Source organism: Dermacentor andersoni, chromosome 5 (genome assembly GCF_023375885.2).
Source record: "Dermacentor andersoni chromosome 5, qqDerAnde1_hic_scaffold, whole genome shotgun sequence".
Taxonomy (NCBI): domain Eukaryota; kingdom Metazoa; phylum Arthropoda; class Arachnida; order Ixodida; family Ixodidae; genus Dermacentor; species Dermacentor andersoni.
This window is the reverse complement of record NC_092818.1, coordinates 203,588,163-203,614,492: the sequence shown is the minus strand read 5'-3', so window position 1 is coordinate 203,614,492 and position 26,330 is coordinate 203,588,163.

The following is a 26,330-nucleotide window of genomic DNA, read 5'->3' as shown; positions in this document are numbered from 1 at the left end:
CGGAGGTGCAGTTCACCATTAAGGGGCCCACATACACAGCTTTGCTGGTCATCTTTCTTCACAGAGTGGGAGGGCGCTCAGACTTTTTGCTTATCAAACATCAGGTCATCGACGGCGAAACCAGGGACACCAAAACAGTCCTCGGGCTCGACCTAGAAAACGCCTTCGGCAAAGTGACGCACTCTGCCATCCTCGCGCAGGTGTCCCATCTAAACCTAGGCGAGGTCGTACAATTATTTCAAAGACTTCCTCACCGGCTGAACGGCGGAGCTCAGAGCCGGCGACCTGAAGACGGACGAGAAGACATTAGGGAGCCACGGCACACCCCAAGGCTCCGTCATCTCACCCATGCTATTTAACCTTCTTATGATTCAAGTTGCCAAAAGACTATGCCAACTTGAAGGACTGAAGCACGCGATATACGCGGACGACATTATGCTGTGGGTGGAAGGGGGCTGTGATGCCCGCATAAAATCCACACTACAGACGGCCGTCGACACGATCTAAGAAAGCCTGGAAGGTACGGGACTGCGTTGCTCCCCAATTAAGTCGGAGCTCCTGCTTTACCAACCGATCAAAACGCACCGAATAAAGAAGCAAAGAAAACACGAAAAGATGCAGATCCGCCCCAGGGATGGTAACACAATACCGACGGTCAGCAAGATCCGAGTCCTGGGCATGACGATCGAAGCGCTCGGCAGGAACGAAGACACCATCACCCACATCATGGGTAAGGCGGCCAATGCCACCAGACTGCTCAAGAACGTTACCACCAAGAAGGGACTCATGAAGGAGGAAAACTTCATCAGACTTATGCACTCCTTCGTACTCTGCCACATAGTGTACGTGGCAGCCTTCCACAAGTGGGTGAAAAGCGAAAAGAACAAGCTAGACATCCTAATCCGGAGGGCTTACAAGACACCACTTGGTCTACCCGAAACTATCAACACGAAACGTCTCCTCCAGCTGGGCATACACAACACGCTCGACGAGATCGCCGAAGCGCAAAGAGCCGCTCAGTTGGAAAGACTGTCATAACAAAGGCTGGCAGAAAGGTCCTGTGCAGCCTAGGCATCGGTTATCACGAACAGCAGGGACGAAAATGCCCCGTCCCCGACCACGTACGATGGAACGTGCGGATTGGACCCTTGCCGAGGAACATGCACCCGGAATTCAACGAAGGCAGAAGACGCGCTAGAGCCAAGACACTGACGGACCTGCACGCGGAAGACACCGGCGCCAGATACGTGGATGCAGCCGAATATGCCGGCCGCAGCGGCTTCGCGATCGCGGTGGTCGACTCCGGAGGCAACGTGCGGGCGACCGCCAGCACATCGAGCAAGCAAGTGGAGGAAGCAGAAGAAATAGCCATCGCCCTGGCCATCGTAGACCGAGAATACCACATGATCCTCAGCGACTCCAGACAGGCGGTTAGGAACTACGCCAAAGGAAGAATTGCCCCAACGGCGGTAGGCGTCCTGCTCCGACAGGCAGACTGCGACAAGAGGACTCGAATCAAGTGGTTCCCGGCGCACGCAGGGCAAGCGTCGGAGAAGCATGCCAATCGCAAGGAAACGGCACACGCCCGAGTGCGAGGACTAACCGACCGCGCCCAAGGCAACGGCCGCCCGCTGTGGTTCAGCGCCAAAGACCGGATGACCAGCTGTAACGAACTGACCAAGGCTTTCGGCTGGCCCGCAGACTTCTCCCGCCGCCCTGCAAAGAGCTGAGCAGGTCGCAGACCGTGCTATTCAGGCAACTACAAACGAGAACGAGAAGCACGGCGCTATTGCATAGGATGTACCTAGAATCGCACCCCCATGACAAGTTCAGAGCGTGCTGCAGGGAGACGGCCACATTCGAGCACATGCTATGGGATTGCTCCAAAAAATCAAGCGAAGCTAACTCAGGACGTATACCGCCGCAGCTTGAGGAAGCAACAAGGAGCGACGAGCAAGAAAAACAACTCCAATCCGTCCAGCAGGTCATCGAGGCGCTGGCTAGGCAGGAGCCTGGCGAGCCGGCAACGGCGAGCGGGGATCCTCGCAGAGCACCCGCCACGATGACGACGTAGGCCACGTCCGAAGCGCGCCTTCGCGCTTTACTGCAGCCTTAATAAACGTTTTCCCAATCCAATCCAATTACTTATCCGCGTTTGTCCTGGATGCGTCTGCGATGAAAACAAGAAGCAGGTATGCATAGAAAATCTGAGGTGGCGGCGGCAGGTGGTAGCGCAGAAGTTAGCAGGCCCAGCCCCTGCACGTACTTATATCTGCATTGACATGGGATCGTGGTAGTGATAGCGACCATAGCTCTACTTTTTCTGCGCGTTCTAGCCATTGTGAAACTAAGGATGTAGTTAGCATGCCCAGCCACTGAATGCAAATTGCAGCAGTTACGAGTGGTGGAATCCCGCTGGGGCTGATTGTGAAGAAAGCTTCCTTTCTCTGTCCACTCTCGCGATGGTGAAGCTAAAATGAGGAGGAGGCCTGACGGACAAAACGTTGATGGTCACCATAACAGAATGGATGGACGACCTGCTGAAAGGACAAAGCACACCAAGTTTTTAGCACTTGTCCTAGAGTAAAGCGCTACAATGGCTAGTATGCCCTCATGGGGATGGTAGACCCAAGTGCTTCTCACTGCTAACACTGGACTGATAATAAGAAAATACTCCGTTCGCAGACACCACGCTACACTGAAATTAGCAAAACAATATGAGTTTATAAACTGATAGTGTCAATTATCTGGTGTCCTTCTTGTGTGTGTGGATGGCATAAAGGTCCTGGCAATCAAATGGTGGTATCTTTGTTTTTGCTGCAGTTGCACACAAACAAAATTCGTTGAAGTGATCGGACAGCGATCTATCAGCGGAGAAGACCAACCCGCAAATTAAGAATAATTGCTGGTTTCAGATCTTCTAATGTACTTTGCGCTTAGCTACTACCTGCAATATTTTTTTTCTTTTTGTGCTCTTATGAAGAGGGAAACTCCACATTACTACAATATCAACAACAGTACACAGTACTGGGGCAACAGTAGTAGTACTACAATACTACACAGTAGTATTGGGGCAACACGTTTGAGCAAAATGATTAGGTTTTCGGTCAAAGTACTGTGACAGGCGGAAACAAATCCTTGTCATGCCCGGTCGAAACAATACCATCTGAAATCTTATTTACTTATACATATTTCTTGAAAAATCACTATAACCTTTTATACATTTGCTCCGTATGAGTTATATACTAGCTTGCGTCGTCAATCTCAAAAATGTATTCTCTTTGCGGGAGAAGGCTTTCGTGAAAAACGACGCAACATAACAGTAAAACATCCAGCAGGGTTCCTATCCAGATGATTGACGAAATTGTGCACTGAGAAAGTGTCGACTAGCGTGCGATTGAAAGTTGAATTATGATCGTTGCAAGCTTGTGTTGCGTCTAGCGCGAGCGAGTAGTGTTAGCGATGACATTGGTGTGAAAACGGTCAGCCCGGTCTGTGATTTGTTCTTGTGGATCTCCACATTGAACGTCGCAGTCGTCACGATGAGAGCACTCCTGTGACATTATTAGCACAGTGGGCTGGGAAGGCTGGAGTGGTAGCTCACCTTGAGGGGTATTGGGTAACAATTATTAATATACGTACTTTGCGATGATGAAAAATATGCAGAAACACCACTGGTGTTGTCTAACTATTCGTAAACAGGCCCCCAAATTTCAATTGCCCCACCCCAAACATTAAGTAGGCCCACCCCCAAATTTCAAGTTGGCACACCCTCAAATTTAAATTGGCCCACCCTCAAATTTAAAGTCGGTCACGCCCGATTTTCTTTTCGCCCAGCCTTAAACTTCAAGTTGGCCCAATCCCAAATTTCAATTGGGTCACCCCTAATTTTCAAGTTTGTCCACACACGAATTTCGAGTCGAGGCACCCCAAAATTTAGGTTGGCCCACCCCCATATCACCCCCAAATTCAGATTGGCGGACCCCGAGATTGCCCCCAGATTTAGGTAGCACCAACCCCATATCATCCCCAAATACAGATTGGCCCGCCTCCACAACACCACCAAATTTAGGTTGGCCCACTCCAATACCACCTGCAAATCGATGTTGGCCCACCCCCATATCCGCCCCAAACTAACGCTGGCCCACACTTCGATCACCTCAAATTTGGGATGGCCCCCCCGCAAATCAGCCACCAATTAAGATTAGTCCACCCATATATCACGCCCCAATTCAGCTTGGCCCAGCCGCACATCCCCCCCATGGTTAGGTTAGCCCGTCCCCATGTCACCCCTAAATTTAGGTTGGCTCACCCCCATATCATCCCCAAATCCAGGTTGGCCCATCCCCATATCAGTCCCAAACTTAGTCTGGCCCACCCCTCTATCACCTCAAATTTAGGATGGCCCACCGCAACTCACTCCCACATTTAGGTTAGCTCATCCCCATATCACCCCTGATTCAGCTTCGCCCAGCCCCATATCACCCTCATGGTTAGGATGGCCCACCCCCCCTATCCCCCCCCAAATTTAGGTTATCCCACCCCCTTATCCCCAAATCCAGGCTGGCCCACCCGCCATATTCCCCCGAACTTAGGCTTACCCACCCCTATATCACCTCAAATTTAGGTTGGGCCACTCCCATATCAGCCTAAAATTCAGCTTGGCTCATTACCATTTCACCCCAAATTTAGTTTGGGCCACTCCCATATCACTACCAAATTCAACTTGGCCCCTCCCTGTATCCCGCCCAAATTTATGCTGACGCCACTTCCAATTTCATGTTGGCCACCCCAACCCTTTTTATAAAGACCTATGTATTCATGTGGGAAATGCGTCAAGTTTATTGGCGTTACAGACACGATTTTGCACGATTTTGCAACCAAATTGCTGGGGTACTCGCCGAAGAATGCTGCGCATTAAAAGCAACTGCGCCGAACGAGCGACGCCATATGTTGATCCTAAACACTGACGGCTAGCCAAGCTAGCTTCTCTGTAGGGGCAGACACAGCACGGGACATTTATGCAAATGGTTTTTTTACGGCCACACCTATGGATTCATACCACTTGGTTGTAAGGAACACATTAGCAGTAGCTATTAATCCACACACTGCACATCTTCTCCTAGTTGGGGCATTTCTGATTTGGATGAATCTTTAGAAATAATTAACGTTCGGGTAGCCACTCAGCTTAGCAGACCCTTTGTTCTGCACGAATGTTGCATAGGAATGGCACTGGCCACCGGGTGGCATTGTGGCCCAGGTGGACCTGATTCGCTCGGAGTATGTGCTATTAAGGACAGGCGAAAGTCGAAGAAAACGGACCTTCCAGAACAACGCAATAAGAATAGCCATTTTGTTCTCCCAGGTTCCACGCTACAAAGCACGAGAGAGAAAGAACTAAACTTTTATTTTCCGAAACCGTAAACCGAGTCAGAACCCGGTTCACCCTAGGTGGGAGGATTCCTTATTCCAAGAACCCTCTGGCTTGGGCTGCCTCCTTGGCCCGGGGACGAGACTGCGTTGGTCGTCCAGGTCATCGGCGGAAAGCTTGGCCTCCCACGTTTCAGTTGTATGGATCTGAAGTGAGTTGGGGCGCTCTTTTATTGCTTCTATGGGGCGGCTTTCTTTGGAGTCGTCTTGTGGAGCTTGTGAGGTAGGGTCCGCGGCTTTGTCACGCAGTGGGCAATCCTGGACCTTATGTTGCAGGGTGTGCAGGGGGGCATGTGTACGAATACTGCGTAGGATACAGTCTGTGCATGATTATTCCGTGCACGTAGGTGTTGGTCTGTAGGCGGCGCAGGATGACTTCTTGCTCTTTGCTCAGACTCTTGTGTGGTGAAGCGTACGTTCTTCTGCTGAGTCGGTGGTGTTGCAGAAGCTCCCGAGTACTTCAGGGTGATGTCATCAACGTTGGTGGCCGGCCTAGTGTGGGATGGCAGGAAAGCCCGGCTGGTATGCTCGCGGGCAGCGGCGTGTGCCGCCTCATTTCCTGTCATGCCCTGATGGCCTGGGACCCAGTTGATGTGGGTGTCGGGTAGCGGGGCGCGTGCGATGTGATTTCTTAGTATTTTGAGCGCGGTTTCCGATACGCGTCCTTTTTGATAGTTGCGCGATGCTGCTTGGGAGTCTGTTAGTATTACTGCTACTTCAGGGCAAGTTGTCATTGCCAGAGCGATTGCCGCTTCCTCTGCAGTCTCGGAGGCTCTTGCTCGGATGGTGACAGCTGCAAGTTCTTTGCCTTGCTGATCCGTGACGCTTAGGGCAAAGGCGTTTCGTTTAATATACCGGGCAGCATCGGTGTACCTTGTATCAGGGTCTCTCCCGTATTTCTTGCTGAGTGCGCGGATTCTGCTTTGCCGACGGTCCTTATGATAAGTTGGATGCATATTGCGCGGTATACTTGCAACGCGGATACAGTCCCGGACTGCAGGTGGGATTCTTGCTTTCTGGTCTGTGTCTGCAACGAAGCTTTCACTGTAGTTGAGGTAGCGCAAAACTGCACGTCCGGTGGGTGTGAGCTTGAGCCGCTCTAGTTGGCTGATCTTATGAGCCTCGACAAGCTCATCCCACGTATTGTGGACGCCGAGCTTGAGGAGTTTCTCGGTTGATGCCATGGGTGGGAGGGTCAAGGCTACTTTGATTGCCTTTCGAATGACAACATTGAGTTTCTTGATTTCTGCCGGCTTGAGCGTCAAGTAGGGAGTTCCGTAGGTGATACGGCTAGTTAGGAGAGCTTGAATTATGCTTGGTGCGTCGTGCTCCTTAAGTCCGCTTCTTTTGTTTGTGATCCTCTTGACGAGGTGCGTAACTTGTGACAGTGTGCGTTGGAGACGCGGGAGAGTGGCCGCCCCTGATCCGTCCTTGTGGATGTGAAGTCTGAGTACGCGAAGAGAGATTACTATAGGGATCTTGGTTCCGTTGAGCGAGACGCTAGGATGGGCTTCTATATAGTTAGGTGGTCTTCCTGTTGTCCGTGCTCTCAGGACGAGAAGCTCCGACTTTTCGGGTGCGCATTGGAGACCGCAGTGTCGGAGGTATCTTTCGATAGTATCGACAGCTTCTTGTAGATTGCGTTCTTGTTGTCCAGTAGTAGGTACGTTGGCCCAGAGCGTGACGTCGTCGGTGTAAAGGGCATGGCATAGGTTTGGGATGGCGTTCAGTTGTTTCGGTAGCTTGATCATTGCGATATTAAAAAGGAGGGGTGAAATAACTGATCCTTGTGGGGTTCCTTTGTTGGGTAGCCGAAATGCATCGCTGCGGAGGTTGCAGGCGCCTACTGTTGCTGTTCGGTGTGTCAAAAAGCTGCTGATGTAGTTATAGATCCGGGCTCCGCAGACTGTATCTTCGAGGTTGCGGAGTATGGCTTCGTGGCTCACGTTGTCGAATGCGCCCTTTACGTCGATTGCCAGGATTGATGATTTGCGTCTGTGATCGAGGTAATCAAGCAAGTCTTCTTAGAGAAGCAGGAGTATGTCCTGCTAGGACAGATGCTGTCGGAATCCGAACATGGTGTGCGGCAAGTGTCCGTTGTCCTCGAGGTATGTTGTTAACCGGTCGTGCACCATGTGCTCGAGGAGTTTGCCCACGCAAGATGTGAGGGAAATGTGACGTAGGTTTTCGATGAGAAGGGGTTTGTTGGGTTTGGGGATCATGGTGACCTCCGAATGCTTCCAGGCTGCTGGTAGGTCCCCCTTTTCCCAGCAGTCGTTGTAGTACTGTGGCAGTGCTGTAGTGGCAGATTGCGGGAGGTTGCGTAGGAGCTTATTATTCTGTCCTTGCCGGGACTGTTGTTTCTAGTGAGTTTGGCTAATTCTGCGTGGAGCTCTGTCTGGGTGAATGGTCGATCGCGATCTGGGTTTGGTGCACCGTCGTACGTCTGTCCGCTCGCTGATGAAGTGGGCTTGTCGCTGCTAAGTTTTTGCTGAAACTCACGAAGGAGATCATGCTTCGATCCAGCATGATTGTGAATCAGTCTGCGCAGATCTTGCCTCTGTTGCGTTTTGGTGCGATCGGTAGCTAAGAGAGTGCGAGAAGATGCCAGGTTTTCTTGGTGCTGAGTGTCCCTTGTATGCTGTCACAAAAGGTGTGCCGATTTTGCCTGCTAAGTTGCTCCGCGTTATCTTGGGCCTGTATGGGGCGAAGGGCGATTCGTTGCTTAAGTTTTCTATTGAGCTCTTGTCTCTTCCACCTCTTCAGGAGGCTTCTTTTGGCCTCCCAGAGATGAAGGAGATGCGGGTCGACTGCGGGGGTGTTGGTGCTTAGCTGGATGCTGTTGGTGTGGTTTTCTGCGGTGATGAAAAGGCCCTTGAGCCAATGGTCGATGTCGTCGATTGTTGTGTTGCCGCTGAGGTTGTCTCTGAAGGACTTCCAGTCTGTTAGTCGAGCAACTCCAGTCTTGGTTGGTTTCCGGTTATGCGCGATGTCAAGTTGGATAATGTGGTGGTCGCTTCCGAGCGTCTCCGAGAGTCGACTCCACTCGGCCCAGTGGACGTTAGCTGTGAACGTAAGGTCCGGGTTGGTGTCCCTGGAGACACTGTTCCCGACTCTCGTGGCCTGCAGTGGGTCGTTCCAGAGTGTCAGCCTGTGTTGTTGAGCAGTGTCGTGCACTCGCGCTCCCTTCTTGGTGGTGTTTGGATAAGCCCATGCTGTATGTGGGGCGTTGAAATCTCCCATTATGACAACTTGATGGCCTTTCGTGCGTTTCGTGAGTTCACGGACAAAGTGGTCGAATTCCGGAAGTTGATCACGACGAGGGCTGTATATGCTGGCGATAAAGAGGCTTTGCTGCGTTTTTCTGTCTCGTATAATCTCCACTAGGGTGTACTCGATGGGGATGTCTTCTATTTCGTGTTCCTGCGTTGTGAGAGTTTTCTTGGTAAGGATGGCTGTGCGTTGAGTTTGTGCATGAGCGGTGTATCCTTGAAGTCGGACGTTGCGGGTATTGGTTTCCTGTAGGGCAATTACATAAGGGTGGTCCAGTTTGACGAGTTCTTGTGGGTTTGCATACCAGGGACGGAAGGATCGACAGTTCCATTACCAGATGCGCAGAGTATTTTGCGGGCTCTTTGTTGTGGTTTTAGGTGTCGCCATCATGAGGCACTTCAGCTTCACAGGCAGCTTCATGGTTGGGTGAGATCGAGCGGGAGGCATTGCGACTGTTCGTGCGAGCCTTCTTTCTACCCTGCTCGGTCGTGTTGGGAAGGCTGTCGAGGTAGGACTTGGTGACATAATTGCTCTTCGCGTGTGCTATGAAATTGTTGACCTGGGCTGATAGGCCGGTAACCTGGCTTGTGAGAGTGGCGACTTGATTTGCGAGGGTGGTGACTTGGGTGTTAATGGTCACAATCTTCTCGACGATAGGCTTGGTGACGGTTTCAATCAGGCAAAGGATGTTCTTTGTGAAGACGTCCTCGAAAGCCTGGAGGTGCTTTTGAACTCTAGCTTCGATCGCGAAATCAAATGCCTCCGTGGTTAGCGCTGTGAATGGTTGCTTGCTTCCATGTTCGTATTCTTTGCATTTTTGGAATAGTCTGTCTATGAGACTTTGTTGATATTGTAGCTTGCTCTCGAGGGCTGTTACGGCTACCGCTTCTGCCGATCCGACGCTGGCACTGCCTGAGCTGCCGGCCACTTCAGCGTAATTCAGGCATTTTCGGGAACGCGATCGCGATCTTGATCGTGATCTTGACATGGGTCTGTTATTTCTTGCCGTGCTACTGGAGGCGTCACTTGAGTTGGCGGTGCATCCATTGGCAGCGCCTAGTTCAGGGAACTCATCGCGGTTGGAGCTCCATCGACTGTCTCGCTCTTGGATCCTGTTTTGCCATTGCTGTCTTACTTGGTAAGGCGGTGGGTTGGGCTTGAGCTTTTTCTTGCATTCTTTCCCAGCCGTTTCGTGTCCTTCTCCGCAAATCTTGCACGTGGGATGGCAGCCATGGTTCGGAGGGTTGGTTTGGTTTGCCACATTTGTAGCAGAAATTTGGGGTTGGTTTTGGGCAAACGTCTTGACGATGTCCGAGGTTGCCACAGGTTCAGCAATACTGAACTGATTTGCGGTAGGGCTTGCATCGGTAGTCGCCGCCCTGATAAATGATGCTGTAGGGGACGTGTGGGCCCTCAAAATAGATGACCGCCGCCATGGACTGTCGGAGCATGCGGGCGTTGAGGACTGTATAGCGTGCTGGCACTCGAATTCCATCCATTAGTTCCGCACTGCAAGTCCCAGGCGTGATACCGTAGATAACACCTTTGCTGACATCTTCGGCTAGACGACAGTTGGCTTTACGTTGTAAATGTTGCCTCCAAGCTGTATGTTAGTGACCTTGGCTAAGTTTTGAGCATAGTTCTATTTTGCTGTACTTGCAATGATGAGGTTTTCTTCTTTTTGCATTTGTACTCGCACGTTGTCGTGGAATTCCTTTTGCAATATTCCGCTGGATCTTCCGACTGCGTGAGTGACTGCGAAGAAAGACCATTTGGCCAGTTCAAGGCCAGCTTGTGGGCGGTAGACAATCTTGATTTCGTCCAAAGGTAGCGGTGGCATTCTGGATTTGCGCGGCGGGGGCGGCATGGCTGGCTGTCGTGTGGATTGGGTCACTGCGGGGGCTTTGATGCGCGTGATTTCCTTCTTGCCTTTCCTTTCCCATGTCAGCCATTGGTCGTTGAGGTCTATAGTTCTGCCGCTATTTTTATCGTAGGTCCAAGATTGAGCGACGTCGGCTTCTTCCGCTGAGTCTGTATGCATTGCGCTGGTTTCTTCTTGTCGTTCGCTTGACGTCGCGTCCGTCGCGGGTGTTTCTTGGCTCATCTCAAAGTCTGCTTGTCAGCCGCAGCGCATGCGAGCGCCGAGCCTCCTCTTCGGCTCACAGTGCACGTGCCACGCACGTGTGGCAGCGAGCGCTGTCGGCCTCCTTCCACGCGCACCGTGTGCCTGTTGCACGTGCGACGGCGGTTCTCCCCGGCGGGCCGGTGGGGTCTCGCGCGGCGTTAGGCTTAGCAAGGCGCGGGATGGTCGGTGAAGATGAAGCTCGGGATCTTGACCAAAACGCACTCACTTTTAACGTATGTGGTATCCGCTGGTTCCTTGGAGCTTACCGATTCTGTTGGTGCAAAATGAAAAGGGTGAGTGGCCTTTCTGTAGATATGAGCGCAAGACGCAGGAGCCCATGTGAGGCACGTCAGTCGTCAGTACTTCACGGCCCCCTAGCGGAGACTCCTACAAAGCACGAAAGCTTTTTTTTTTGCATAGCACAAAGCTATGCGCAAGCTTCTAGTTATGATGTCGAATGAATAAAATCTTCATAAATGCGATGACTTAACAAATGAACACGACACTGCTATGTTTTAGGAAGGAAAAATAGAAAACATAATATTTCAAGAGAACCACTGTAAAACCAGAACCGAAAGCAAATCATGAGTTTTGTGTTTCTTCCATCTGGTGGGAGACTATAAAACTAAGTCCTATGCGGGTTTAAAAAAAAAAAAAAACTGCGCCGCTGAAGAACCAGAACCGAAGGCAAATGTTGGGTTTTGTGTTTCTGCCACTAGTGAAAGACTACAAAACTAGGTCCTATGCGGCTTAAAAAAGAAAGTGCGAAGCGGAAATCGAACCGCGGCCACCGCGAAGAGAGACTAAAGGTGCGCGCGATTCTACCACTCGGCCACGGCTTCCAAGGCTTCGCGCAGTGGTACGCTCATCTTTTAATAGATACCACGTGAATTTTCACGACAGTGCTACAAGAAACGCTTTTGGGAACAGTGTTAGGCCATGTGTGGAGAGTCAAGATAGTCATCAATCGAAAGCTGAGTCTCCGGATTACATACGGTGCAAGGGGTATTACGATAGACGCAGCAGTGTAATCAGAGGCACCGTTCTCGCCTCGAAAATCGAGTACAAATTTTCGTCGTTTCCATAGGCTTCCATTGCTAAATCTTTAACCGCTGTTTGAACAAAATTCTTACGTCCTATCGAGTGATCACTGCATTTGGCTAGTGTGGATTGTCTTCCAGAACACGTCTGTCACCTGCCTTTTTCGATAATCGACCTGCAGCTTTTGTTATTCGCGAAAAACCCGCTCGTTCCATTGAAAACGCGCTAGCTTCGTGCCGGGGCCGTTTGGAGCGCTAGTTGGTACGTGTCCACTAAAGCTGGGTACGTTAACCACTTTTGTCAGGCCTTTCAGCCACTGACGCCAAAAGTTCCCTAGGGAACCCTGTTTTTTTCAGGCGAACTACCTGTATATGTACACTTTCGTGAACCTTGTCTAAGCAGGATTTATCCAGGGCAGCACGTAAGCATGTCTTGGCGATCCATCTCTTAATTGGAGTGCGCCGAATCAAAATTCAGTATACTTCTTTTTCGACCTTGGCTGGTAGGTATAATAAATGCGCGAGTCGCCGAAGAAAAACGGAACATCGAAGGACTGTTGGCCACCCTCGTTGCTAAGTTAATCAGTGAAGGTCAAACGTTGAGCGCATGACTTAAAAACAGCTAACGTCCTTTGGACTACCACCATGTTTCAAGGCCTTGAGCAATGTGCGCGACAACCAGAAAGTCATCGGCGTACCAAAAATGTTTAAGAAATTTGGTTGTCTTCAAGGCACGCTTCAATGCGTCTGTTCAAACTAGCTAAAAACAATTCCCTCGGCACGAGGGCGATGCATAAGCTTATGCACACACCCTCGCGCTCAACGAATCTACCTCTCTCAATATTTACAAAGGTAGTAGAAACATACAATTCTAAAAGCATTGAAAATGTTTCCATAGAAATACCCGCATCGTTTTGAAAGCCCACAGTTCCCGACAATTTAATACTGTTCTTCACTGTCGCTAAAATATCACTTTGAGAAATGCAAAAAAACAGGTCTGCAATGCCAATCGAAAAAGCAAACTTAGCTTCCAATGACCTCCCTTCGTGAGAGAAACAATCAATTATTACCTTTTAATTACACACTGTGAACGGGTCATCACTTGGAAGGCGCTTCAAACCTTTTCGGCGGAATTAGGAAAGAATACCCTGCCGAGAACCTGCCTCGGTGACTATCGAACGTAGGGGAAGTGCCGGTTTGTGAGTTTTGGCTAATTTGGCTAATTTGTGAGTTTTGGCTAGCAGGTTCGCTAATTAGCATCTTAATTATTCAGTCTGGGGCACATGTAACTGAAATTGAAGCATAGGAGTGATTAAGTGATGCCTGTTTTGTAAATACCCTAAGACAATTGCCCCTTAATGTATATGCACTTTCAAAATCAACAAAAGAAGTATGCACTTGCATTACATTTGAGCTCATGCTGAAATGCCTGACGTACGTTTTTGGGAATGTTGCCTGGATCACCCTTGCACTTCGTAGAACATTTTAAGGCTGGATATCTCGAAAGTACTGTTAGATGTGAAATTTCTGCTATGCAAGCATGAATTCACTAATCATTATAATAATAATAATCATAATAATAATAATAATCCTATTTATGTTCCCTGCAGGATGGAGGCCTCTCTCTGTGATCTGAAATTATCTCTGTCTTGCGCCAACTGACTCCCCACCTTATGCATACATATTTCCTAATTTTACCAAACTTTACTTCTGCTTGGCATCACTCACACAATTGCTACATGTGCTTGCCTTTCTTCTACAGCGATTTGCTCAGCTTTTTGTCTTTCCTCTGCACCTATTTGTTCAGCTTTCTCAGTTCGCTTCTCCATCGCTTCCTATTCTTCTAAAATTTCGTTCTCAAGAGCCTCAAACTTCTCAATCGCCTCAATCGGCTGCAGCTTTCTTTAACATTTCCCGACCCCAACTGCCAGCTCTTCACAAATTCATAACAGCTCTGGCTTTCCCTGTTTGCTTAAATACATGATCAATCCCGAACCAGGGCTTTCTAAAACTGCTGTGACGTGTGGAAGCTTCCACCCGAAGCCTGCACGTAAAGAAACTAATTTGCAGTTTTAGAAAACACGCAAGTTAAAACTCGGCAAATTCTCACAGAATGTCGAGCGCTCATCCTTCCGCTGAAGCAAGGTCGAAGGATGGAGTATCCCATTGCTGCCTACCAGTTGATACAGTCTCGACCGGCTGAGCTAGGTCTTCACCACAGTAATCAGGAAGCGATGACGAAGCCGCGTATCGTGATGATAAAAATAAAGTAGAAAAGATTGTACTCACGTCATTGGTACATGTATGTGACTCTCATCTGAATCTCGAGCGGTTCTTCTTGCCTTATTTCTTGAGCTCTCTGTCTTTTTTCTGCAGCGATTTACTCAGCTTTTTTCCTTTCCTCTGAAGCCCTTTGTTCTCGTTTCTCAGCTCTTTGCCTTTCTTCTGCTATCCTTTTGTGTCAGCTCGGGAAAAAGCGTGACGCCGTTTTGGAGAAGAGGGCAATTATGTTGAAGTGGGGAAGCCCGTGTGAATGCTTCTCGCACCTGAACCGTCGATCATAACATCGCCAAGTACGTCTCTTTCATATTATTACGATATCATCGAGTGATGCTGAAGGTGCGAGCCGCCGCGAGAACGACGACGAAGTGGGTCTGTGCCTTTTGCCGCGAGCGAGTGTCGGCCTGGCGATCTGGCTCCAGTGTAAATAACCTGTATATAGCTTCTTTATTTTGTGTCTTTCCACACGTAACATTCTGGTGGAGGTCGGCGATCCCCGTCCTCACCAAGGAACTCCGGAGTGGTCGGTACATCGACCTTGTCACCATGCCTCCCGGTGACGAGACCGCCTCTGCAACGGCTTCGGCTTGTCCGACTGCTCAAATTATCACGGTTGCCCAACATCGCGACCCTGGTGTGTTCTCTGGCCTGGAGGGAAGAGGACGTTGACGAATGGATCAAGCTCTACGAACACGCCAGTGCTAATAACAGGTGGGACCCAACGATCATGCTCGCCAATGTCATCTTTTAGCTCGGCGGCACCCCACGCGTGTGGCACCAAACGCATGACGACGCGATAAACAGCTGGGACAGTTTCAAAGAAAAGCTCAGGGAACTTAACTGTTCGGCGACCCCATTGGGCGCAAGGTTGCCGCGAGAAAGGCTCTTGCGTCTCGTGTTCAGACATCTACAGAGCCTTACGTTTCATACATCCTCGACGTCTTGGCTCTCTGCCGCAAAGCTGACGATACTATGTCTGAGGCAGATAAAGTGTCGCATGTGCTCAAAGGCATCGCCGACGATGCTTTCAATTTGCTTGTTTTCGGCCACGTCTCGACTATCGACGCCATCATCAAAGAATGCCGTCGCCTTGAACAAGCTAAGAGCCGCCGTATCACACATCACATCACGCGGCTCCCCAACACTGCCGCTACGTCGACATGTGAGGGTCGACCGCGTCAAACCACCCCCTGTGATGATGTAACTCGTATTGTTCGCCGCGAGCTCGAGGCCGCCTGTTTGCCAGCTTTCTCCGCGACGCCTCCCGATCCACCAGCAACCACGATTGTGCTGATTCAGGCAGTCGTCAGAAAGGAATTTGAGAACATGGGTCTCAACTCCGTGTGTCCATCATCTACACCAACGGTTCCCCAGTTCTCTAGCAGCCCTCCTCGTCCCCGGCAGCCTTTCTCTCCCACACCGCGCCGCAACCCGTCCGAATGGCGTACCCCTGATGACAGGCCGATCTGCTTTCACTGCTGTCGCATCGGCCACGTCGCTCGTCACTGCCGCAACCGATGGCCACCACCTCCTCGGACATAGACCGCCGCTCATTCCCGCCCCTTTGGACCTTCTGTTCCCTATGCCACCCGCCATGACCCCATTGCCGCTGATGCTCCTGCCCCGAACCTTCGCTACAGCCGCTCGCCCTCACCTCGACGCCATCAGTCTCGTTCGCCCCAACCCCGTCGCTTCTCTCCGTCGCCTATCGCCTCCCGGATCCAGCCGGAAAACTAGGCACTGCAGCTTCTGGAGGTGAAGCTGCCTTGTCCACTCTGCCCTCAAATCCTCTGCTGACGTTACACACGAACCAAAACCTTCTTGACGTTGACGTTGATGGCTATCCTGTCACGGCACTCATCGATACAGGTGCACATCTTTCTATTATGAGTGATGCCTTCCGACGACGACTGAACAAGCTCCTCACCCCAGCGTCGGCACGCGTCGTCCGCGTTGCGGATGGCGGTACTGTGCCTATCATCGGCATGTGTACGGCACGTGTCAGCATCGCCGGCCGCCACACTCCGGTCCTCTTCACCGTGATTGCTCATTGCCCCCACGACCTCATTCTCGGCCTCGATTTTCTCTCCGCGCATTCTGCTCTTATTGACTGCTCTGCCAGTACCCTTCGCCTTGAGTTGCCGATTCTCACAGAACCTTCTGACGCACCCCAGTGCCGCCTACGGCCCACCGGCTTTATTCGCCTGCCGCCAAAATCAATAGCCTATATTGAACTCTTGTCTTCCCCACCAGTCCCTGATGGCGAGTACCTCGTCACTCCTCTGCCCGACATTCCGCTACAGTATGACGCTACCGTGCCTCACAGTATCCTTACCATTACGGCGAACCGCACTTTCCTACCTATCTGTAACTTTGGATTGGCAAAGCAAATTCTACCGCAAGGTATTTGCCTTGCCAACGTTGATTGTCTCGGCGACCATCACGTGGCAACATTATCGACCGATGCTTCTTGCGAGCTCAGGGGGCCCATCATGCCAGCCTCGGCCGCCGACCCCAAGATACAGAAAATGATTGCCACGGACCTGTCTTCTGCGCAGGCTGAAGACCTTTACCAAGTGTTATCGTCCTACAGAGATATTTTCGACTTCAACGATCGCCCTTTAGGCCAGACGCTCGCGGTCAAGCATCGGATTCTTACTGGCGATGCTACTCCTATTCACCGACGACCATATCGAGTTTCTGCGTCTGAACGCCAAGTAATTCAAAGTGAAGTCAACAAAATGCTAGACAAAAACATCACTGAGCCGTCTTCCAGTCCCTGGGCGTCACCTGTAGTGTTGGTTAAGAAGAAGGATGGCACGTGGCGCTTCTGTGTAGACTACCGCCATCTGAACAACATTACCAAGAAGGACGTCTACCCGCTCCCACGTATAGACGACGCCCTTGACTGCCTCCACGGTTCCAGCTATTTCTCTTCCATTGATCTTCGTTCTGGATACTGGCAGATTGCTGTTGACGATATGGACAGAGAAAAAACCGCGTTCATCACACCTGATGGCCTATACCAATTTAAAGTAATGCCGTTTGGATTATGCAACGCCCCTGCCACCTTTGAGCGTATGATGGACTCCTTGCTCCGTGGTTTCAAATGGTCCACCTGTCTATGCTACCTCGACGACGTCGTCGTCTTCTCGCCCACGTTCGACACTCACCTTGAGCGTCTAACAGCTATACTTCACGTATTTCGAAAGGCGAACCTGCAACTTAACTCGTCCAAATGTCGTTTCGGCCGCCGCCAAATTACTGTTCTGGGCCACCTCGTTGACGCTTCCGGAGTACAGCCTGATCCCGACAAAACTCGCGCTGTCCGAGACTTTCCGGTTCCGAAGACAGCCGCAGACGTTCGAAATTTTGCCGGGCTATGCTCGTACTTTCGTCGTTTTATTCAAGATTTTGCGGCAATTGCTCGACCCCTGACTAATCTATTGAAGAAAGGCGTACAATTCTTGTGGGGCCCTGAAGAAGCCGCCGCCTTCTCTCGTCTCGTCACTCTTCTCTCCTCACCACCCATTCTCGCCCACTTCGACCCTGATGCCCCTACAGAATTGCGTACAGATGCCAGCGGCCATGGCGTAGGTGCCGTCTTAGCCCAGCGTCAGTGTGGCCAGGATCGTGTTATTGCTTATGCAAGCCGCCTCCTCACACCATCGGAGCGCAACTATTCCATTACGGAACGAGAATGCCTTGCTGTAGTCTGGGCGGTTGCGAAGTTCCGTCCCTACCTTTACGGTCGCCCTTTTTCCGTAGTCACTGACCATCATGCTCTCTGCTGGCTCTCCTCGCTAAAGGATCCTACAGGCCGGCTTGGTCGATGGGCTTTGAGGCTACAAGAATTTTCATATTCCGTGGTCTACAAGTCTGGCCGCTTGCACCAAGACGCTGACAGCTTTTCGCGTTACCCTGTTGACGACCCTGACTCCTCCAATATAACCAGTGCTGCTTGTGTATTCTCTGTGTCGCAGCTGCTTCATTTCGCCGACGAGCAACGTCGTGACGCCTACATCAGAACACTCATCGACCGTTTTGAACACTCTCCGGCCGACGCCACTTTACGCCTCTTCGTCCTCCGCGACGGTACTCTGTACCGTCGTAACCTTCATCCGGACGGCTCTGAGTTCCTACTTGTCATACCTAAGCACCTCCGCTCAACCGTTCTACAAGAACTTCACGACGCACCAACAGCAGGACACCTCGGCGTATCTCGAACCTATGACCGTGTACGTCGCCGTTTTTTCTGGCCGGGCCTTGCCCGTTCCGTACGACGTTACGTCGCCGCTTGTGAACTTTGCCAACGACGCAAGAAGCCTTCCCAGTCCCCCGCTGGTTACCTGCAGCCGCTCGACATCCCCGCCGAGCCCTTCCATCGTGTCGGCTTAGACCTTCTCGGCCCATTTCCGGAATCTACATCAGGAAACAAGTGGGTTGCAGTCGCGGTGGACTACGCGACCCGCTATGCCATAACCCGCGCTCTTCCGACCAGTTGCGCAACTGATGTTGCGGACTTCCTCCTGCATGATATCATTTTGATTCACGGTGCCCCGCGTCAATTGCTCACAGACCGTGGCCGTACGTTCTTAGCCAAAGTCATTGACGACATCATGCGTGCCTGCTCAATACAGCATAAATTTACCACCACCTACCACCCTCAAACGAACGGCCTCACTGAGCGTTTGAACCGCACCCTTAACAGACATGCTATCCAAATACGTTTCAGACGACCACCGCGAGTGGGACCAGGCTCTACCTTACATTACATTTGCGTATAACTCTTCCCGTCTCGAAACTGCTGGCTTTTCGCCTTTTTACCTCTTGTATGGCCGTGAACCGACGCTACCACTGGACACTGTACTTCCGTCCACCACAGCTTCAACTAGCGCTTATGCCCGTGACGCTATCGCCCATGCTGACCATGCTCGCCAACTTGCGCGCACTCGTCTACAAGTCTCTCAAGGCAAACAGAAGCAACGCTACGACCTCCGTCACCGTGATGTCCATTTTGTGCCCGGCACCCTCGTGTTGCTTTGGTCACCATCACGTAAAGTTGGGCTTTGTGAAAAGCTGCTTTCCTGCTACACAGGCGCCTATCGCGTGCTTCGCCAAGTAACCGATGTCACCTACGAAATCGCTCTAGCCACGCCCACTACGTCGTCCACTGTGACAGCCAGTGACATTGTCCACGTCGCCCGACTCAAACCCTACAACTCTCCACGCGCGTTGGATATTTAACAGCACCGTGACGGCGCTTTTGCCGCCGGGGAGTAGTATTAGGATATCATCGAGTGATGCTGAAGGTACGAGCCGCCGCGAGAACGACGACAAAGTGGGTCTGTGCCTTTTGCCGCGAGCGAGTGTCGGCCTGGCGATCTGGCTCCAGTGTAAATAACCTGTATATAGCTTCTTTATTCTGTGTCTTTCCACACGTAACAATATAAACATCAGCCTCGTTACGCCCACTGCAGGGCAAAGGCCTCTCCCATACTTCTTCAACTACCCCGGTCATGTACTAATTCTGGTCATGTTGTCCCTCCAAACTTCTTAATCTCATCCGCCCAACTAACTTTCTGCCACCCCCTGCTACGCTTCCCTTCCCTTGGAATCCATTCCATAACGCTTAATGACCATCGCTCATCTTCCCTCCTCATTACATGTCCTGCCCATGCCCACTTCTTTTTCTTGATTACAAATAAGATGTCATGAACTCGCGTTTGTTCCCTCACCTAATCTGCTCTTTTCTTATCCCTTAACGTTAGACCCATCATTCGTCTTTACGCAGCTCGTTGCGTCTTCCTCAATTTGAGTAGAACCTTTTTCGTAAGCCTCCAGGTTCCTCCCTGTACGTGAGTACTGGTAAGACACAGCTGTTATACTTTTCTCTTGAGGGATAATGGCGACCTGCTGTTCATGATCTGAGAATGCCTGCCAAACGCACCCCAGCCCATTCTTATTCTTCTGATTATTTCAGTCTCATGATCCGGATCCACGGTCACTACCTGTCCTAAGTAGATGTATTCCCTTACCACTTCCAGTGCCTCGCTACCTATCGTAAACTGCTGTTCTCTTCCGGGACTGCTAAACATTACTTTAGTTTTCTGCAGATTAATTTTGAGACCCACCCTTCTGCTTTGCCTCTCTAGGTCAGTCAGGGACCAATTCCATGCATTGCAATTGGTCCCTGAGTAACTAAGCAAGGCAATATCATCAGCGAATCGCAAGTTACCAAGGTATTCTCAATCAATACTTATCCCCACTTCTTCCCGATCCAGGTCTCTGAATACCTCCTGTAAACACGAGGTGAATAGCATTGGAGAGATCGTATCTCCCTGCCTGACGCCTTTCTTTTTTGGGATTTTGTTGCTTTCTTTATGGAGGGCTACGGTGGCTGTGGAGCCGCTATAGATATCTTTCATAATTTTTACATACGGCTCCTCAACACCCTGATTCCGTAATGCCTGCATGACTGATGTGGTTTCAACTGAATCAAAAGCTTTCTCGTAATGAACGAAAGCTATAAATAAGGATTGGTTATATTCCGCACATTTCTCTATCACCTCATTGATTGTGTGAATATGGTGTATTGTTGAGTAGCCTTTACGAAATTCTGCCTGGTCCTCTGGTTGAGAGATGTCTAAGGTGTTCCAGATTCTATTTGCGATTACCTTAGTAAATACTTTGTAGGCAACGGACAGTAAGCTACTCGGTTTATAATTTTTCAACTCTTTGGCGTCCCCTTTCTTATGGATTAGGATTATGTTAGCGTTCTTCCAAGATTCTGGTACGCTCGAAGTTATGAGGCATTGCGTATACAGGGTGGCCAGTTTTTCTAGAACAATCTGCCCACCATCCTTGAACAAATAGGCTCTTACCTGATTTTCCCCAGCTGCCTTCCCCCTTTGCATAGCTCCCAAGGCTTTCTTTACTTCTTCCGGCGTTTTCCTCAAGACTATTCTTTCTTGCATTATTGTCGTGGGTGACACCGGTACTGTATAAATCTCTATAGAACTCTTCAGCCACTTGAACTATCTCATCCATATTAGTAACGATATTGCCGGCTTTGTCTCTTAACGCATACATCTGATTCTTGCTTATTCCTACTTTCTACTTCACTGCTTTTAGGCTTCCTCCGTGTCTGAGAGCATGTTCAATTCTATCCATATTATACTTCCTTAAGTCAGCTGTCGTACGCTTGTTAATTAACTTCGAAAGTGCTGCCAGTTCTATTCTAGCTGTAGGGTTAGAGGCTTTCATACATTGGCGTTTCTTGATCAGATCTTTCGTCTCCTGCAATAGCTTACTGGCATCCAGTCCAACGCAGTTACCACCGATTTCTATTGTACACTCCTTAATGATGCCCATAAGATTGTCGTTGATATCTTCAACACTAAGGTCCTCTTCCTGAGTTAAGGCCGAAAACCTGTTCCACAGCTTGATCTCAAAAAGACCTGCCACCCTCTCGTTTTCGCTATAGTATTCCTGTATATTACCAGCTATATTCTTAATAATCAGGAATCCGACTCCTAGTTCTCGATTTTCCGTTAAGCCCCGGTAGCACAGGACGTGCCCGCTTTTTAGCACTGCATATTGTTACGTTTCGCCTACGACGCGCGGTATAGCCGGCGCCGATGCAACGGACGCCGGGGCTTCGTTCGAAGCGGCGGACATTTTGGCCCGTTCAGCGCCGCCGATATGCCTCCCCGCCACGCGCGTCCAGGCATGTTTCAGTGCCACGTGTCTTCAAGTGTGCGTGTGTGTGTGTGCATGTTGGTGCCCACGCTTGTCAAAGCGCGGCAGCCGGGGAGAGGAGCTCCCCAAGTGTGAAGCGAGGAAGTCTGACCGGCGCCGGCTTGGCGGATGCGTCACTACACTCGTCTCAACGTGTCTTTCAGCCTGTCCGTGCCCCGCCGTCACGTGGCCTCGGCACGAGGCCTTCCTCTTGCCCTCGACTCCGAGAGTATAAGAGCAGGTGCCCCCGGACGCCGAGAGAGAGGCTCCGATTTCTTCCGTTGAGTTACGTGCTCTCCCGTCTCACCTCTTCGGTCGACCTGACCGCCCGCTCTTTTGCGATGCTAGAATAAACAAGTTGTTCTGTTACCAGTCTACTCATGCTTTACCGGGACCTTCGGATGCTTCCAGTTGTGCCCCAGGCCGCCAGGCCAACGCTACCCTTGGGGCTTGCGACCCATTTACAACAACCGGTGTCAGCGCTGAGATATGCAACAACTGTCTGCCAGCGGTGAGATCGCGACAACGGAGCCCAGCAGCGAAGATATGTAGTTGACTGTATGCTGAGCAGCACAACGACCATCCGGGAGCAGTGCAACGAGCCCTGTGTGATGACTGGTTGCCTGCAGCGGAACGACTGCGCTGAATTCTTGGCTGCGAGGTTTGGTGAGTGCGGGACTTTCTACTTCTGAGTTTTGCCAGGCTTTTGTTAGTGTCAGAAACAGAGCTGGTAATTGTGGTTGTCGTTGCTGCCGGGTTAGTTTGCGGCAAGACAATAGTAGGCAGTAGAGAAAGCAGCATTCAGAGCAGCCATGGATTTGAAGTCGTTGCGCAAACCGAAATTGCTGGAGCTTGCAAGAGAGTTGGGTCTGGATGTCTCAGACAAACTCAGAAAACCAGAACTGCTGAGGGCTATTCTTGAGTTAGAAGCTGAGGATGACGAGCTGTCGGAATGCCTTGAGACCATTGAGGAGCGGGCAAAAAGACAGGAGCGAGAACTTAAAGAGCAAAAAGAGAAACAGGAGCGCGAACTTAAAGAGCAGAAAGAAAAAGAAGAGCGCGAACACGCTTTGGAAATGAAGCATCTCGAGGTAGAGATGGAACGCGCTCGTAGTGGAAGTCAGGCACACGGTGCAGGAGAACGAGTATCGTTCAAAATGACTGACCTGATGCGGCCGTTTAAGCTTGGAGAGGACATTGGTTTGTTCCTGGTTAACTTTGAGCGAACGTGCGAGAAGCAGGGGTTCTCTCGGGAAACGTGGCCACAGCGCTTGCTCACTTTGTTACCCGGTGAGGCGGCCGACGTAGTCGCTCGCTTGAAGAGAGAGGAGGCAGAGGATTTCGACAAAGTGAAATCGAGTCTGCTAAAAAAGTACAGGCTGTCAGCGGAGGCGTTCCGTCGGAAGTTTCGGGAAAATGAGAAAGGCAGAAGTGAGTCATATACAGAGTTGCCTACAGGCTTATGTCAAACATGCAGGAGTGGCTCAAAGAAGAGAAAGCGTTTGGTGACCACGAGAAAGTTCTGCAGTGTTTCGGGCTAGAACAGTTTTATAGTCGGTTACCTGAGAACGTACGGTACTGGGTCTTGGATAGGCCAGACGTTAGTACGGTGGCTAGAGCCGCTGAGCTAGCCGAGGAGTTTGTGACGCGTCGGGCTCGCGGAGCTAAGGACGGTCAAAAGGGTGAATTTGGCTCCAAGTTTGAGAGGCCGAAGTTCACACCCATGAGAGCAAGGGGAAACACACGTAGTGCGGATGCGAGTGAAAGCAGTCCGACCGAACCTAAGGAGACGGCGGCAGCCGAAGCCGAACGCAGAAAACGGTTCGAGATGAGGCAAGCGCGCGTTTGTTATACGTGTCAGAAGCCGGGTCACTTTTCGGCGCAGTGTCCAGAAACAAAAACAAAAGTCGTGTTTTTGTCATTATGCAGCACTGACGAGAACATGAAGCTTCTCGAGCCTTACATGCGAGACCTCATTGTGAACGGGAAAGAGTGCCGAGTGCTTCGCGATTCCGCAGCTACAATGGATGTAGTTCACCCCTCTTACGTAGAACCCGATATGTTCACGGGCGAGTGCGCATGGATCAAGCAAGCCGTGGAAGCTCATAGCGTGTGTCTGCCCGTAGCAAAAGTGCTTATTGAAGGACCTTTCGGAGCGCTTGAGACGGAGGCCGCAGTGTCATCTATGCTGCCCCCCCAGTACCCGTACCTATTTTCGAACAGGTCCGATCACCTCCTGCGCGAGAAAGGGCTTTTGTTTGGTGGGGCTAGCGTTCAGGCCTTAACCAGATCGAAAGTTCGGGAGCTCGCTGCAAAGGCGGTAGTTACGGGGCCGACGTTGTCGAACAATGAGAAAGGGTCAGAGGCGCAGCAAGCTGATATTCAGAGCACGCCCGAACTGCATAAAATTGAGCCTGTAGCGTTAAAGGCACCAGATACTGGAGAGGAAATGCCCGACACGGGAAAGTTAGAAGAGCTATCTGCAGATTTGCTCATCGCGCCTACGTCAGACGGACTTAATAGGTTGCTAAAAGTCAGCCGGTCGGCTTTGATAGCCGAGCAAAAAAAGGATGGCAGCCTAGAAAACATACGCTGCAATGTCAAGGAAGGTATCGCCAAGAAAAATGCTCATTTTTTGGAAAGAGGTGGGGTCCTGTACCGGAAGTATCTAGACCGCAGGGGAGTGGAGTTCGATCAGCTGATCGTGCCTCAGTGCTACCGTCAGGATCTGTTGCGCTTGTCGCATGGAGGTTCGTGGTCCGGACACCTAGGAGTTAAGAAAACTAAGGACCGTCTCTTGCAAGAGTACTATAGGCCAGGGTGTTTTCGGGACGCAGACCACTTTGTGAAGACATGCGACACCTGTCAGCGGGTGGGCAAACCAGGGGACAAATCGAGGGCGCCGTTGAAGTTGGTACCTATCATTACGGAGCCTTTCAGACGGCTCGTTATTGATACAGTGGGACCTCTGCCGGTAACAACCACGAGGTACAAACACATTTTGACTGTGATCTGCCCAGCGACAAAGTTCCCTGAAGCAGTGCCACTTAAAGAACTCAGCTCAGTTGAGATAGTCAATGCACTACTGTCCATATTTGCGCGTGTTGGTTTTCCTGCGGAAATCCAGACAGATCAGGGCACAGAGTTTACTAGCGCTTTGACGACAGCCTTTCTCGAAAGGTGCGGGGTAAAGCTGTTACACAGCTCAGTGTACCACCCACAGTCGAATTCCGTTGAGAAGCTCCACTCCGTCATGAAGCGCGTGTTGAGAGCATTGTGGTTTGAGCAAACTGACTGGGAGCTGTGTCTGCCTGGGGTGAAGTTTGCATTAAAGCCGCGCCGCATGCGGCTACGGGCTTTTCGCCAGCTGAGCTAGTGTACGGTCGCTCGCTGCGATCTCCGCTTCGCATGCTTCGAGACGGATCACTGCCCTCTCCAATGGCTGCAGACCATCTCTTCCACAAATGGCCGCCTCCTGCGCTGGAGCCTCGCTTTGCAACAACATTCCTTTGAGGTGCGTTACAAAAAGGGGAGTCTCAACGGTAACGCCGATGGCTTAAGTCGAAGCCCCTAACGTAAGAATCAGCCTCAAAGTTATTTGTTACGGATGTTTTTCTTCCTGAGGCAGGATTTTTAACATATTGCTTTTGTGTAGTGTTTCAAAGTGATGACGTGCTTTCTAGTGCAATTTTACAATTTGTGGACGCGTTCTGAGTGCTGCTTGACTACTGTAAGGAACTAGGCAGTGGTATAAAAGGGGAAAGAGCCTGGCAGGACTTGGTGAGGGTTGTTTCGTGCTTGCTGACTGAGCGGTTGAGTTTCGGCGTAGTTCTAACGCTTGCCGGGAACGAGAACAAAAATGTCAACTCTCCCGAAGTCACTTTGCAGTGTCCTGTGTGAACCTGAACGAGAGAACGAGGCCTTCTCTGTGCGCTGCGCTCAAGAAACGCCGAAGGACGCCCGACTTCAGGTTATGAGCATCATCGAGCGAGATCCCTCCGGACAGCGGATGCAGTCCCCTGACCATTGGGATCTCCTTCCCCCGGCGGGGCGTTCTGTTACGTTTCGCCTACGACGCGCGGTATAGCCGGCGCGGATGCAACGGACGCCGGGGCTTCGTTCAAAGCGGCGGACATTTTGGCCCGTTCAGCGCCGCCGATATGCCTCCCCGCCACGCGCGTCCAGGCATGTTTCAGTGCCACGTGTCTTCAAGTGTGCGTGTGTGTGTGTGTGCATGTTGGTGCCCACGCTTGTCAAAGCGCGGCAGCCGGGGAGAGGAGCTCCCCAAGTGTGAAGCGAGGAGGTCTGACCGGCGCCGGCTTGGCGGATGCGTCACTACACTCGTCTCAACGTGTCTCTCAGCCTGTCCGTGCCCCGCCGTCACGTGGCCTCGTCACGAGGCCTTCCTCTTGCCCTCGACTCCGAGAGTATAAGAGCAGCTG